The sequence below is a fragment of the Megascapheus bottae genome, chromosome 15 (genome assembly GCF_031878675.1).
Source record: "Megascapheus bottae isolate mThoBot1 chromosome 15, mThoBot2.hap1, whole genome shotgun sequence".
NCBI classification, from domain to species: Eukaryota; Metazoa; Chordata; class Mammalia; order Rodentia; family Geomyidae; genus Megascapheus; species Megascapheus bottae.
In genome coordinates, this window is record NC_143523.1 from 21,050,107 (window position 1) to 21,065,928 (window position 15,822).

Below are 15,822 nucleotides of genomic sequence, written 5' to 3' on the forward strand. Positions count from 1 at the left end.
TGAGCAAAAGGTGTTTAAGGATAGTGTCCAGCCTCTGAGTTCAAGTTCCAGGACTGGTAGGAAAAAAATATATGTATATGAAACAGCCATGTGCTGGTGTCTCATGACTGTAATCCTAGCTACTCAGGAGCCTGAGATCTAAGGATCTCAATTTGAAGCCAGCCCAGGAGACTCTTATCTCCAATTAACTACTCAAAAACAGGAACTGGCACTGTGGCTTAAGTGGTAGATCTCTAGCCTTGAGCACAAAGAGGCTCCAGATAGATAATGCCCAGACCCTGAGCTCAAGCCCCACAACTAGCCAAAATAAGAGAGAGGGAGAGAGGGAGGAAGAGAGGGAGAGGGAGAGAGAGAGAGAGGGAGAGAGGGAGGGAGGGAGGGAAGGAGGGAGGGAGGGAGAGAGGGAGAGGGAGAGGAAGAGAGAGAGAGTGAAAGAGAGAAAGAGAAATATAATAAAACTAAAATTAGAGACATTAGCTTGTCAATTAAAAGTAGCAACACTAAACAGAGTAAAAAACTTAATAAAAAATTTAGTGAAGCTGGGCATGGTGGCTCATGCCTGCAATCCTAGCTACTAAGGAGGCTGAGATCTGAGGCTCCCAGTTCAAAGCCAGCCTGGGCACTATAGACTGTGCGACTCCTATCTCCAATTAACCACTAGAAAACCGGAAGTGGTGCTATGGCTCCAAGAATAGGGCAGTAGCTGTAAGCTGAAGAGGTCAGGGCCAACACCAGGCCCAGAGTTCAGGTCCACAACCAACAACAACAAACAAAGAATTTGGTGTACCAATAAAATGAAGTCAATTCTACTAGTGGGATCATTATTTCATGAAAATAAACTCAAAGATAAAGTTGTACTATGTATAACAGTTTAAAAGATTAATTAATATAAACTCATAATTATGATATAGAATATATGAGTAAAATATACACACCTGGGCTGGGAATGTGGCTTAGTGGTAGAGTGTTTGCCTAGCACACATGAAGCACTGTGATTCCTCAATACTATCTAAACAGAAATAGCTGGAAGTGGTGCTATGGCTCAAGATATAGATTAGCCTTGACCAAAAGAAGCTCAGGTGCCTAGATCCTGAGTTCAAGCCCCCACCCCACCCATATATATGTAAAAAATACACCCATATATTTATATGGGTAAGTTTGTGGAAAATTCTATATGAAATTAAAATAAATAGAAGAAAACAAATGTATATTGATTAACCTATTATATTAAAATATGTTTATGTATGATAAAGCTTGGAGGAAACAAATATTTATTTTAAGGTAGAAAAAAAAATTTTTAGGTACCAGGTTCCAGAGGCTTACACCTGTAATCCTAGCTACTTACCAGGAGGTTGAGATCTGAGGATAGCAGTTCAAAGCCAGCCTAGGAAGAAAAGTCCATCAGTCTCTTATCTCTAATTAACAAGCAAAAAGCTGGAAGCACAGTTTTGGCTCCTGTGGTATACCAGCCTTGAGTAGAAAAAGCTACAGTGTCTACAGGAAGAAAGTATAATCTAAATCCAATTAAGGACTCTTGAGACAAGGCTCTAAGGCCAGTTGCTACAGATGTCCAGGCCCAGAGTTCAAGTCCCACGACCAACTCCCCCAAACCAAAAAAAAAAAAAAAAAAAAAAAAAAAAATATATATATATATATATATATATATATATATAGAGAGAGAGAGAGAGAGAGAGAGAGAGAGAGAGAGGGGGGGGGGGGGGGACAACACCTAGGCCATGAGTTCAAGAAATCAACCATTAAATCTTAGTAAATATCTGAAACATTCCATTTATCTTCCTGTGAGGATAGCCTCTAAGATCACTTCCAATGACTTTATGTAATCTCTTCCTAGGCTGCTATCAGTATTGATCCCTATGACCAATATAGTACGGGGGGGACTGATAAACGTTACTTTTTAGGCTGGGTCAGGAAAGAGTATGTCTTCTGTTCTGCGGATGTACCTAAGTGATTTATATATACACACACACACACACACACACACACACACAACTTTTTTTATGCTGTTGTTTTTTTGTTTCAGTCCTAGGGAATAAACTCAGGGACTGGGTACAATCCCAGTGTTTTTTTGCTCAAGCCTAGTGCTCTGCCACATCTGGCTTATTTTGGTGCTAAACTGGAAAGAAGGATCAGACTGTTCTGCTCAGGCTGGCTTTGAACTCACAGTCCTCAGATCTCAGCCTCCTAAGTAGGATTCCAGGTGTGAGCCATGTGTACTCACATCATACTTAAAAAAAAAAATTTAGTAATAAGTTTGGCTTTTGCTTTCTTTCAAATCATGTTCTAGGGGTAAGCCTACTTCCCTTGTAAACATCTCTAATTCAGAAGGCTATACTCTTTAGAATGGAGGCCTCTGGTCAACAGCTGTATGAGCTTGGAAATGAAACCTCCAACCTGGTCTAATTTCCAAATAACTGTTCTTTTGGCTGATATCTTGAGAGCTTAAACCAGCTAGCAGCTAAACAGTTTGCAAATCCTTTGCCCTCAAAAATTATGTATAACATTAAGAAATAAATAGGAGACCACATTTTGGGTAATTTGTTACAAAGCAAAAGACAGCACAAAAAAAACCAAATTGAGGAAAACTGATAAAAATTTCATTATTTCATTTCTTTTTGGTTGAGAAAGAATCATTTTCAGGTTAAAGTGATCATTACCCAGGTTACAAAGAAACGCTAAATAAGGCAAAAGAAGTAGGTTATTGGAGAGAATTAATTGTTCATATCTTCCAACATTAAAGACTCTCCTAGTCAAAAAGACCCTAAATTAGAAGATTCTAATACAGTTCCCTCCCAATAATTAAATCACTTATCCTACAGCCAACATAGACATGGGATTGGTTAAGGGCAGTTTTCATGTACACACAAAGAAGCTACCATGAAGGTGTCCTCTCTTATGAAAGCAGTTAAGAGAAAGTTGAGGCAGAAAATTTATCCCCAGAGATATATGCCTGGCACTGAGCTGAGATTCACAAGATTCTCCCTAAGTTTTCCTTACCTCTAAATGCTGGGATAACTGATGTTCACTGAATTCCGATATTTGTATGAATAAAAATGAAGGGATTTAGCAAATCTTGTTCCTGCACACAGTTGTCAAAAAAAATCTGACCTTTACAACAGGAAAAAGAGGGGGGATTTAAAGATTTAAAGAAGAGGCAGTGACTGTCTGATATATAACAAACCTTTGAAAAATTATGAAGCAGTGAAAATCCCCTACAGGTCCCAACAAAATGTGTCCAATTTGCATTCCAGCAAAGCTTTCCATACATACCATTTGGCTCCTGTGTGTACTTCCAGGCAAATAAATCCTGAGGAATAATCCCACTGGGACCTAAGTCTGATCTCTGATATATTACTACTACATAGCTCCAGACCAGGCTCCACAAACTGCCTTTTTTGTTTCAAATAACTAAATCAAAGTCATCCTGATAAGCTCTGAAAACAGGGAATGTGAGGAGTGGTTTAATGAATGTTACAACTCAACCTATTACAGAACACAGCATATTACAAAAGGAGAAAGGAAAGAAAAACAGCACAACAAAAACCTCATGCCTTTATGTCTCTAAAGAACAAATCCAAACATACTTGTCACTTAGCACACCTGACTATAACCTCGTCAAATCACAATTCTGGTCAAACTGGTAGGATGCATTTGCAAACCCACTATACAAAAATGTACTGGTGGGTTGAAGAAACAGCAAAGACTATAATTTTCTGCTTACTCCAAAACTGGCGCAAACTTACTTAAGACAAAAAAGTAAGTAATGATTGTAAAAGACAAAAACAAAAACACACTTATTTACAGTATTTCAAATAGAGAAGATTTTTCTAAAAGTTAGAAAATTTTAGAAAATTCTTTCAACATTAAACAGGAGAAAATAGTATCAAGAAAAAAAAAAAGGAAATAGAGATGTCTAAAGAAAACTCAAAGGACTGGATAGAAGTTCTAGTGTCCTAGATTCCCAAAATCATCCTTCTTTCAGAAGAACAAAACAATTTGCACATAAAAAAATAAATTTAGAGATAACACACTTTTAAAAAAGAAGGGAAGGAAGGAAGAAAAGAAGGAAGGAAGGGGGGGAGGAAGGGAGAAAAAAGAGGAAGTGTCAGTGATGATGAGTTCAGCTGTCAGGGAGAATTACTTGGTAATTCCTTAAGAAATTTAACACAGGGGCTTGGAGTTTGGCCTAGTGGTAGAGTGCTTGCCTTGCATGTGTGAAGACCTGGGTTCAATTCCTTGGTACCACATACACAGAAAAAAGCCAGAAGTGGTGCTGTGGCTCAAGTGGTAGAACTCTAGCCTGAGAAAACCCAAGGACAGTGCTTAGGTCCTAAGCCCAAGCCCAGGACTGGGGGGGGGGGGGGAAGGGTGGGGGGGAAGAAATTGAACACAGAATTACTTTATGTGCTCAAAATTCCATTCCTAGGTATATATTTAAAAGAAATGAAAACAGGTACTTTAATACATGCACATTTTTTTGTTTTTGTTTTTGTTTTTTTTTGCCAGTCCTGGGATTTGAACTTAGGGCCTGGGCACTGTCCCTGAGAACCTTTTGCTCAAGGCTAGCACTCTACCACTTGAACCACAAGCACTACTTTTAGCTTTTTCTGTGTAATGTGATACTGATGAATTGGACCCAGAGCTTCATGCATGCTAGGCAATCACTCTACCACTAAGCCATAGTCCCATGTTTCTAGTAACACTATTCACCAAAATCAAAAGGTGAAAGAAATCCAAATCAATAGAAAAATTATGATAAACACTTACAAATTAATATTATTCATAATGATTCTATAGCATAGAAGAGCCTCCAAAACAGTATGTTGCTAGGAGGGCTCACAATTATAATCCTAGATAATCAAGAAACTGAGATCTGAAGATTGAGGTTTGAAGCAAGCCTAGGCAGGAAACTCTGTGACTCTTAGCTCCATTAAAAATCAAAACAACCGGGGCCGGAGTTTGGCCCAGTGGTAGAGTGCTTGCCTAGCATGCACGAAGACCCAGGTTCAATTCTTTGGTACCACACACATAGAAAAAAAATCAGAAGTGGTGCTGAGGCTCAAGTGGCAGAGCTCTAGCCTTGAGAAAGTCCAAGGACAGTGCTCAGGCCCTGAGCTCAAGCCCTGAGCTCAAGCCCAAGACTGGAAAAAAAAAAAAAATCAAAACAACAAGAGCTGGGAATGTGGCTTAGTGGTAGAGTGCTTGCCTCACACACATGAAGCCAAAGATTCAATTTCTCAGTACCACATACACAGAAAAAGCCAGAAGTGGTGCTGTGGCTCAAATGGTAGGGCTCAAGCCTTGAGAAAGCCCAAGAACAGTGCTAAGACCCTGAGGTCAAGCTCCAGGACTGGCAAAAGAAAAAAAGAGCATGTAAACAGAGATAGACATGTAAATCAGTGATTACAAGTGGTCAGGAGAGTGGAAATTTTATAAAGAAAAACTGGCTGATGTACACAGAATTTCCTTTGGGGGTAATAAAAATTCTTTAGAAACAGAAGTAAGGTTGTATACATTGTGAATACAGTAAATGCCACTAAATTTTATGTTTATATAAGTTTTATTTCAGTGCTGAGGTTACAATTTCAGCATTTTCTTCCTTTTTTTTCCCCCCCAGTCCTGGGGCTTGAACTCAAGGTCTGGGTACTGTCCTTGGACACTTTTTACTCAAGACTAGCGTTCTGCCACTTGAGCCACAGCACTACTTTTGGCTTTTTCTGAGTATGTGGCATGGAGGAATCGAACCCAGGGCTTCATGAATACTAGGCAAGCACTCTACCACTAGGCTACCCTCCCGGACCAGAATCCCAAGTTTTATATGTAAAAGGAAGCTACTCATAGTTTCTATTTTAGTTTTTTATGTAGAGTGCTGGTACACAGACAGCCATTTTACTAGTTCAAACAACAAAGAGAGCTTGAAGAGTTAAGTTCTAGAGTGGAAGAGTCTACCCCCCAGAAACATCCCAGCTGTTTCCTGCCAGCTGGTGCCTCATGTCTGACTTTGAATGGAGTTGATTTTCTTTATATAATTATTTTTTGCCCTCAAACTGTCTGTTTTACTGAAAGAGTTATTACTGTTAAGAAAGAGGCACTAGACAGGTAATGCTTTAAGACTGTAAAAGCAAAATGTAATGATTAGGTATGTTTTATTGGGCCAGTTCCTAATTGGCTGAAATAAATCTGATTTCAACTCCCAACTTCAAACATAGGAAAAGACAGCCAGAGACAGAAGTTAGCAAGTGTATCCAATCCCTGCCAACTCCTGCTCTGCTTTGGAAAAAAAAGAAAGAAAGAAAGAAAGAAAGAAAGAAAGAAAGAAAGAAAGAAAGAAAGAAAGAAAGAAAAGAAAGAAAAAAGAAGAAAGCAAAAGTCCCAGAAGTACAGGAAATTGTTTCTCAGACGAAAGACAACACTTCCTTTCCCAGAACAATCCATCTCCCACACTGACATCCTGCTTCTGCTATATTTACCCAGCCCAAATCTGCCGATGATATACTTCCAGCTGCACTTCTGCCACATGGTCCTGTCACTCAGCTGGAACACTCTGAGGGGAATCTGTCCAGGGTGCAGAGCTTAGAAATCACTACACACTAATCCATGCTTCCTCTACTGTTAGCCTTCAGAGTAAAAGTGAGACAAAATACAGACACTATTACTCCCCGTTTATTTTGGAAGTGACTGGGGAGAGAAGAACTACTTCATTTTTATATAGTTGCTCATTTTGAGCACTCACTGCTCTTCCACTTGTAAGAGCAATGATGACCACAAACAATGAAGAGATTACAATGGATGGATAAAAATGACTGTTAATGGCCAGGCACCATTGGCTCAGGCCTGTAATTCTAACTACTCAGGAGGCTGATATCTGAGGCTTACAGTTCAAAGCCAGCTTAGGCAGAAAAGTCCCTGTGAGACTCTAATCTCCAATTAACCACTCAAAAATCTGAAGTGGAGCTATGCCTCAAAGCCTTGAGCAAAAAAGCTCAGGGACAGTGCCCAGGCACTGAGTTCAATCCCCACAACGGACAAAGAAATAGAAAAACAATATTTTAAAGAAAAAAAAAAAAAAACTGGGGCAGGGAGTTTGGCCTAGTGGTAGATTGCTTGCCTAGCATGCACGAATACCCGGGTTCGATTCCTCAGTATCATATACATAGTAAAAGGTGGAAGTGGTGCTGTGGCTCAAGTGGTAGAGCTCTAGCCTGGAGAAAGCCCAAAGACAGTGCTCAGGCCCCGAGTTAGCCCCAGGACTGGCACAAAAAAAAAAAAAAAAAAACAACTATTAATGTTAGCTAACCAAAAAACATTACTTAATATCTTCTTCCACCCTAACCCACTAGGATCAGTCTATCAAGTCACCTTTTTGCAAGGTTAAGCTTCAGTTCTGAGCAGATAGATTCAAGGAGTAAGAACAGACCTGTTTCATTCACCCACTCATCCTAGTATACTTTACTGAAAGAGGAAAGTCTACACACTGGACAGGGTAAAGATAAATGTTAGAACTGACTCCCATTTTCTAATTTAGGAGCTCTGTATTCTTGGTCCTTTTCCTTCATCCCTGCCTACTATCTCAAGTTCTTTTCTTCCAAGCCTTTCTACCTCTTTACTTTTTTTCTTTTTCTCATTTAATGCTTTTTTATTTTAAATTATGAACAAGCATTCTTCAACACAATTAGCAATTAGCACCTAGTAAGGTTTAAATTAGTAATAGTTATATCATTATCCTACTTTGCACAGTAATAACAGAAAAAGATCTGGGACTCAACAGCAATATTTTTCTCTATCTTTTCTAAGGAAGATCAGTTGTGCATATGAATCAGGTTCTTCGAAGAAATGAAAAAGGAAAGGAAAAAGGGAAAGTACAGAGAAATAGGAGGGAAGAATAGACAATCCGGGGAGAGGGGAAAGGAAGGAGGGGGGGGGGGCTGTGCTAGTGGCTCATGCCTATAATCCTATCTTCTCAGGAGGCTGAGATCTGAGGATCAGAGTTCAAAGCTAACTGGGGCACTAAAGTCCCAATTTATCTTATCTGTAATTAATCACCAGAAAACTGGAAGTGGCGCTGTGGCTCAAGTGGTAGAGTGCTAGCCTTGAGCTAAAGAGCTCAGGGACATTACCCAGGCCCAGAGTTTAAGTCCCATGACCCTCCAAAAAAAAAAAAAGTATAACCAGCAGACTGGTTATGTTTCCTGTTTCTGAAAAACAAAACAAGTCTACCAATAATGTTCTATTACTTGCTTTTTTTGGGGGGGAGGGACTTCCCCCCATCCCTTACAGAACCTAGAAAACAGATTGAGTCTTTAAAATCCTTGAAATGAAGATGTTAATCTTGGGCTCAGTAGGAAGCTCTGACAACATATATCTACTTTCCCTTGATTACTCTGCTTACAATGTTTTTAAGAACTTCTCTTACTGGGCCACAGGAAAACAGTATCCTCTTCCAAAAATTACCATGCACTTGTCACAAAAAGTACTTATCTATCGTTACCTATAGTAGGTATTAAAAATATACCTTTGATGTAAACTCATATTAGAAAAGAAAAGGCAAAGAACAGCTGTTTGATTTCATGTACAATAGACACAAGCAAATGACAGGTTACAGGTTCTTTCTATGGATACATTTGAACTCCACAGCCACTCCAATTTTCTTATTTATTTTGGGTTTTTAAGACAGTCTCATTATATAGCCCAAGCCGACCTTGAATTCGCAGTCCTGCCTCAGTCTCTAAGTAACAAGTGACTACAGGAGATTACAGGTGATTGCCACTATGTCCAGAACCAATTTTTTTCTTTAAGAAAAATCTGAACTACTATTTAACTTTTTTTTTTGGCTAGTCTTGGGGCTTGAACTCAGGGCCTGAGTACTGTCCTTAGGCTTTTCAAGGCTAGAACTCTATCTACCACTTGAGCCACAGCAGTATTTATGGCTTTTTCTATGTATGTGGAATCAAACCCAGGTCTTCGTGCATGCTAGGTAAGCCCTCTACCACTAGGCCAAACTCCCAGCCCACTATTTAAGTTCTTAACTACCTCACTCCCTCTTTCTGCCCTTGTAATTTTCATTCTCTTTGTGATCCCAAGGTCCCCAAAGGCAACTTCTAGGTTCTTTCTCTGTAATTCAAAAGATAAAAATATGATGTAATGGTCTACTGATTACAGACCTCAATCCTATCCAAGTCAAATGTTATCAGGGTTTGGACACTTCCCCCCTCCCCCCATCCAATTCTTAGGTTCAAGGCTATAGTAGATAGTTATAAAAACCATAGCTGGAACAATTAGACCCTGGCTTCAGAAAAAAGATCTCATTCTTTGCACTCTAAAATGTAAAAAGTTGAAGTGTAATAGAAAAGGTAATCAGCCATGAGTATCTTATCCTGTGGTACTCAATTCAGTCAGCTCTAAGACACATAGACTGATTAACCAAAGGCAACTATATAGACTAGTCAACCCTAAGACAAGTGAAGCTGCCATACAAACAGTATTTCTATAGTTATTGCCAGGCAGTTATGACTAAGATAGAGGGTAAGGGTGAGACATATAACACAACTGCATCAAACCACTACTACTGCTATTCAGATAATACTACTGCTATTCTCCTGACCATTCTAGAACCCCTTGCAGCAAATCTAGGCTATAATAATTTCCTGAGGCCATATAAGGACGGGTTTCAAACCAGTGTCCAATACTCCATACTCAAATTCCAGAGCTACTCAAATCACCAGACCATTATACTTTATAAGAAAATTAAGGGCCGGGAGTTTGGCCTAGTGGTTAAAGTGCTTGCCTAGCATGCATGAACACCCGGGTTCGATTCCTTGGTACCACATACATAGAAAAAAAGCCAGAAGTGGTGCTGAGGCTCAAGTGGTAGAGCTCTAGCCTTGAGAAAGTCCAAGGACAGTGCTCTGACCCTGAGCTCAAGCCCAGGACTGGCAAAAAAAAAAAAAAAGAAAATTAACTATGTCAGTTCTCTTGAAAACCAGACCCCTAGTACGCTGTTCAGTTTCTAGCACATAGTAAGAACTCAAGAAATATGTGTCCAATGAGAACACATATATGTGTATATGCATATACAACTTGAATATATAAATATAGATTTCACATTTTTGTACATATATATACAGAATACATATACATGACAAACTTCTGCTGAAAATTTCCATAGGATAAGATAGTATTTTGCAATTTTTTTCTTTTTTTGGTCGGTCATGGGACTTGAACTCTGGGCCTAGGTGCTGTCTCTCAGCTCTTCAACTCAAGGCTATCACTCTACCACTTGAGCCACAGAGCCTCCTCCAGTTTTCTGATGGTTAATTGGAGATAAGAATCTCATGGACTTTGGTGTCCAAGCTGGCTTTGAACTGCAATCCTCAGATCTCAGCCTCCTGAGTAGCTAGGATAACAGACATAAGCCACCCGCGCCTGATGGTGGTTTGCAATTTTCCCAATACGAATGATTTCTTTCTCAACCCACTAAAAGTGGGTCAAAAAATATGGTTATGGCTGGGTGCTAGTGTCTCACATCTATAATCTTGGCTACTCTACTCAGGAGGCTGAGATCTGAGGATTTCAGTTCAAAGCCAACCCAAACCAAAAAAAAAAAAAAAAAAAAAAAAAAGTCTGCAACACTTTTATCTCCAATTAAGCACCCAAAAAAGCTAGAAGTAGAAATATAGCCCAAGTGGCAGAGGTAGCTTTGAACCAAAAAATTTCATGGACAAAAACTAGGCCCTTAGTTCAAGCCTCAGGACCAGCACACATACACACACAAATAATAGAAAACAAAACCATGATTGTCTAAAATGACATGTCAAAACATGTTCAACGTACGAATAAACTGTTCAGGGGCCAGGAGTTTAGCCTAGTGGTAGAATGCTTGCCTAGCATGCACAAAGACCTGGGTTCAATTCCACGGTACCCCACATACATAGCAAAAGGCTGAAAGTGGTGCTGAGGCTCAAGTGGTAGAGCTCTAGCCTTGAGAAAGTCCAAGGACAGTGCTCAAGCCCTGGGCCCAAGCCCAGGACTGGCAAAAAAAATAAAGAAAGAAAGAAAGAATAAACTGTTCAGCAGTATTGTTTCCTTCTAGTATGAAGGAAATTTGTGGGCTAGAGAAACAAGTTAGGAGCTGAGAGTTTGGACTGGTGGTAGAGTGCTTGTCTAGCATGCACAAAGACCTGGGTTCAATTCCTCGGTATCACATACGTAAAAAAAGCCGTAAGTGGTACTGTGGCTCAAGTGGTAGAGCTCTAGACTTGAGAAAGCCCAAGAACAGTGCTCAGGCCCTGAGTTCAAGCCGTAGGACTGGCAAAAAACAGAACAAACAAAAAGAATGGGCTCCAATTTCAAATTTCATAAGGGCATATAGATAAACCTGCAATTTATAACATTCTAAACATATAAGGCCAAGGAAAATAGTCAATGCTAAGAAAAAGAGTAGAGAAAGTTATGATGGATTTTGAGAGTCTAAAAGTCTAAAAAGACATTATGACCAACTTCAGTAAGAATTTGCTTGGATTTTGGTTTGGTAAAACTAAGTTAATATAGCTATTAAAAACAGTTTAGCCCAGTTTGCTCAGCAGAGGATTTCACTGTCACCATGTCAAGCAAAAGGGCAAAGACCAAAACCACCAAGAAGCGCCCTCAGCGCGCAACATCCAATGTGTTTGCTATGTTTGACCAGTCCCAGATCCAGGAGTTCAAAGAGACCTTCAACATGATTGACCAGAACCGAGATGGTTTCATCGACAAGGAAGATTTGCTGGCCTCATTGGGGAAGAACCCAACTGATGAGTACCTAGATGCCATGATGAAAGAGGCTCCAGGCCCCATCAACTTCACCATGTTCCTCACCATGTTTGGTGAGAAGTTGAATGGCACAGACCCTGAAGATGTCATCAGAAATGCTTTTGCTTGCTTTGACGAGGAAGCAACTGGCACCATCCAGGAGGATACTTGCGGGAGCTGCTGACAACCATGGGCGACCGCTTCACAGATGAGGAAGTGGATGAGCTATACCGAGAAGCCCCCATTGACAAAAAGGGCAATTTCAATTACATTGAGTTCACACGCATCCTCAAACACAGAGCCAAAGACAAAGACGACTGAAAGGACCTTCAGTTTCCAGCCAAATGCTCTTTATTGCCACTCTGGGTATTTCTGAGACTTTCTCTTGGAACCTCTTGCATGCCCTTAGCTATACAGCTTTTGCCTTTCTTGTTTTGTATTTATTCTCAGCCATTTGGGCACATGTACCTATATAATCAGACTGGAATTTGGACTTTTTGTTATTTTCAGAATAGAAAATGGGGTAATTTAACTTACCAGTAGTCCCATCCTCTCCCCCAAGTAACTGCAGTCCACAGAGTCATATATTTTTTCAGAGAAAGTTATTCACTCAAATTTTTTCTGAACCATAATTAAAACTTTATGATAAAAAAAAACAAACAAACAAACAAACAAAAAAAAAAAACAGCTTAAGGGGACCGGGAGTTTGGCCTAGTGGTAGAGTACTTGCCTGGCATGCACTAAGACCCAGGTTTGATTCCTCAACACCATATACATAGAAAAAAGCCTGGAGTGGGGCTATGGCTCAAGCGAGAAACCCCAGGGACAGTGCTCAGGCCTTGAGCTCAAGCCCAGAACTGGCAAAAAAGAAAAGAAAAAAAAAAAAAGTTAAGGCTGGGCGTGGTGGCTCTCACCTGTAATCCTAGCTACTCAGGAGGCTGAGATCTGAGGATTACAGTTCAAAGCCAGCCCAGGCACTAAAGAACATGAGACTCTTATCTCCAATTAACTACAGAAAACTGGAAGTGGGGCTTACCTCAAGGGTAGGGTGGTAGCCTTGAGCTGAAGAGCTCAGGGACAATGCCCAGGCCCAAGGGTAGGGTGGTAGCCTTGAGCTGAAGAGTTCAGAGACAGTGCCCAGGCCCAGAGTTCAAGACCCATGACCCACAAAAACAAAACAAAACAAAACAAAACAAAAGTTTAAGAATAAATACAAGGTTTTTTTTTTCATAGTTTGCAATTATTGCAATTCTCATTCAAAATAAATTCATATCACATCTGTGAGCCAGAGACTTTCAAACCAAGCCAAAGGGAAAATAAATAAAAGAAGTGTTATGTGTTTAAGTAGAATGAGAACCCCAAATTTCAGTAAATAAACTGCTATGGTCATGCTTAGCTTAATAAAATTCTGGTCTAGAGACTCACATCGTGATAAAGTAGTTATGGATTTTCTTCAGTTCCATGGCAAGGTAGCAATCTGTTACTGACAGAATCCAAGTGCTGGCTCAGGTTAGGGCCATTTCTTGGTGACACTGAGATAGCTGAGTTGGGAGAGGAGAGACTTGGAGGTGGCAGATGTTAAGCTCCAGGCAATGGGTCATCTTTTGTTTCACCACTCAACCAAAATGATACTTGCTGCTGCCACTGCCGGTGCTCCCCAATCCACTGCCAGCCAGGATGCTGTGGCAGCCATCTACTACCAATGCCAATGGGATGTTTTGTTTATAGGATAATATTGGCAACACTGACAGGTTTTTATGTGTAATAATGACACTATTTTTATACAGGAGAAATGTACTCATGAATGTTGAAATATTTAGAGGTAAAATGTCAATGTCTACAACTTATTTTCATATGGCTCTTAAAATAATAAACATACATAGACAGATAATGCAAACATGGCTAGATATCAATAATTCTAATCCCAAGTGTGAGACATGGGTGGTCACTATTAGTTTTACACATTTGAGATTATCATAAAAACTTATCAGAAGAGAGGAGATGCCACATAACCATCAACATGACATCCTAATTAACTAATGAAAAGTCCACAGGAGTCATAAAACAATCTCAGTACTAACTTTTTAGTCAATTCATCGCCAGGGTTTGTAGCTCAGTGCTGTTTGCTCAAAGAGAAGAATAAACCTTTTTTTTTTTGCCAGTCAGTCCTGGGCTTGGGCTCAGGGCTTGAGCATTGTACTTGTAGTTTCACAAGGCCTTTTTCTATGTATGTGGTACTGAGGAATCGAACCCAGGTCTTCGTGCATGCTAGGCAAGCCACTCTACCACCACTAGGCCAAACTCCCAATCCAAGAAGAATAAACTTATGAAAAAAAAAAATCATACAGCCAGAAGAAGGCATGACTCAAGTGGTAGAGTTCCAGTCTTGAACAAAAAGAGTAAAGGTGGGCCAGGAGTGCTTGCCTAGCATGCACAAAGACCCAGGTTCAATTCTTTGGTACCACACACATAGAAAAAAAAAAAGGCGGAAGTGGTGCTGAGGCTTAAGTGGTAGAGCTCTAGCCTTGAGAAAGTCCAAGGACAGTGATCAGGCCCTGAGCTCAAGCCCAGGACTGGCAAAAAAAAAAAAAAAAAAAAAAAATGAGTAAAGGTACAAGGCTAAGAGCTCAAGCTTTAGTACCATACACACACACACACACACACACACACACACACACACACACACACACACTAGAATTGTCTTGCTCTACAATCTTACAAATGTATATATTAGCCAGGTGTGGTGACTTATGCCTGTAATCCTAGCTACTCAGGAGGCTGAGATCTGAGGATCATGGTTCAAAGTCATCCCAGGCACTAAAAAGTTCCCTGAGACTCTTATCTCCAATTAATCACCAGAAGACCAGAAGTAGCATTCTGGCTCAAGAGGTAGGATGGTATCCTTGAGCTGAAGAGTTCAGGGACAATGTCCAGGCCCATAGTTCAAGAAAAGATATTTATTTTGTGAGTAGACAGAAGGGAAAAACTGGGAGATAGCAAAGGAAGAAATGACATTGTCCAAAAAAGAAATGTACTCATTACCTGATTATAATTAACTATAATTTTAAAGGATTTTTTCCCTTAATCCCGGATCCATCCCAGATAACATTGAAATCTTTTTGAACCTTTTCCTCAACTAATTAATGTCCCTAACTACCCTTACCCTCTGGTTCTCAAGCTGTTTTCCAGGACACCTGGAGGCAAGCTGCATGGCTGACTGCAGAAACTTGCTCCCACACTACATCTGGCCTTGTCTTTCCACCAAATCAAATGGCAATTTATTGTCCTCTGATGTACAGTCTATGAGGCCACTTCCTGGATGCCCCCACTTCACACTGGGCCAGAAACACAAGGCAATAATGTGAGTTCCACAATGCAGCAAGTAATTGCTCAATAAGCATGGAACAAGGAGGAGTCAGTTACGATGTGTGCACATGTGGCAGCCCTTCATAACTAGACCTACAATGGTAACAGGGGTAACAGAAAGCTGGTATTACAGAAGAAACATTTAATTAGAAGCCAGTCAACAGGCAGCCAGGAGTGCTTGTCCATCTGAGCTGTAAAGGAACTAAAAAGAACAAAGGAAAAGAGCAAAGCTCCCCAAACTGGTGAGGAGCATCTTATCTGAGAGTATAATATAAACACTGCTCCCTCTGTACCATGCTTTCATAATGAGATGATCTAAGGTGAAATAAGCTAATCAGCTGGCACAGTGGCTCACGCCTGCAATCCTAGCTACTCAGGCGGCTTAGACCTGAGGATTAAGGTACAAAGCCAGCCTGGGCACTAAAGTCCATGAGACTCTTATCTCTAAGTAACCACCAGGAAACCTGAAGTGGCACTGTGCTCAAGGGTTAGGGCAGTAGCCTTGAGGTGAAGAGCTTAGGGACAACACCCAAGCCCAGAGTTCAAGCCTGTGACCAATCAAAAATAAATAAATAAATAAGCTAATCAGTATTCTGCTCTATACCAGACTATAATAAATACCAGAAGAAAAGCAAAAATAAAAACAAAAAC

The 15,822-nt window shown here is 40.2% G+C and overlaps 1 protein-coding gene and 1 pseudogene across 5 annotated transcripts in view; one reads left to right on the top strand and one right to left on the bottom strand.

The window, feature by feature from the left end:
• Positions 1-15,822, bottom strand: part of Gbf1 (golgi brefeldin A resistant guanine nucleotide exchange factor 1) — a 124,139-nt gene that overhangs the window by 78,840 nt on the left and 29,477 nt on the right. The window lies entirely within an intron of this gene.
• On the top strand, positions 11,599-12,139 carry LOC150053904 (myosin regulatory light polypeptide 9 pseudogene; annotated as a pseudogene).